General features: G+C 39.8%; 1 pseudogene; it reads right to left on the reverse strand.

Annotated features, from left to right (window-relative positions):
- Positions 1-271: 271 nt before the first annotated feature.
- On the reverse strand, positions 272-641 carry LOC101560546 (annotated as a pseudogene).
- Between the last annotated feature and the right edge of the window lie 557 nt (positions 642-1,198).

The raw sequence follows: 1,198 nt of genomic DNA on the forward strand, positions 1-1,198 counted from the left end.
TTCTTCTTCTTCTTCTTCTTTTTTGAGACTTTGTGATACAGACTAGCAGTACAATGACATTAGCACTGTATACCTTTATTGTTGGCAGTTATAAATGAGTACTTCTATTAATTTTTTTAACCAGGAAACCAGATTTATTTAATTTAATATTTCCTAGAATCTAGAGAGAAAGACATCAAAGAAAATCTAAGATATACACACAAGTTCCTGCCTCATGAACTCAACGAGTCCTAAATAAAAAATGTAAGGAGAGTTCTGTTCCACATGAAAGTTATCTTTGTTTCTGGAAGATGTTTCCACGTCCCATTCCACGTCCTCTTCCTCTTGCAGCCACTTGGGCCTTCAGAATAGCAGCTTCTCCCCCTGAGCAGCTCCAAGCCCCCGTTTTTATTTTTCATGCTCTTTAACATGGGTGCATTTTTTAGCATGTCAGAAGGTGGATCTTGCTGCCACAGATGTGTACCTGCTCCAGCTGTGCCACCGGCCATCTCGGTACGTGACTGTGATGTTGGACAGCTGGCAATTCATGTTGTCCTCCACCTCAGTGAGCTTCCCCCGATATACTCCACCAGTGTTTGTCACACATGTCACAATGTGGCCCTCGGCCTCATGCAAGACATTAATCGTACACCAATAGACATCTTGACAGGAGAGAGTGCTTAAGTCTTTTCTTACCAGTTGTGGTCTTCTAGCTCGCCTTCTCCTCCCTTTCGGCAGGGTAACTAACAGAAGAGATACAAGGAGAAGGCGTGTGAAGGCGAATGGTGGACCCTGCGCCAGGTACTTCTGTGAATTTAATGTTAGTAATTTATCTTATTATGATCAGCTTTCTGTAAGCTATTATTGGGAAAGTCTTTTTCTCTGTTATGAATTTTATCCAAAGACAAATAACCAATTGCAAATAATTGCTTATGTTATTGCAAACAATTTTTTAAAACCTGCTATTAAAATTTTTTCAAATTTAAATACATTAAATATTTATCAGATAGATAAAAAACTAAACGGAACTAACCTGATCAGATTTAGGAATGCTACACATCCTCAATATTTAAAACAGGAAAGAGAAAAAGGAAGAAAAAATAATTATGATGTGCTGGTTGTGTTGCTACATGCCCGTCATCTCAGTACAGCACAGGAAGCTGAGGCAGGACAGTTGCCTTGAGTTGGAGGCCAGCTACATAGTGAGTCCAAGGCCAGC

The sequence above is a fragment of the Octodon degus genome, unplaced genomic scaffold, assembly GCF_000260255.1.
Source record: "Octodon degus isolate 3935 unplaced genomic scaffold, OctDeg1.0 scaffold00160, whole genome shotgun sequence".
Lineage (NCBI taxonomy): Eukaryota > Metazoa > Chordata > Mammalia > Rodentia > Octodontidae > Octodon > Octodon degus.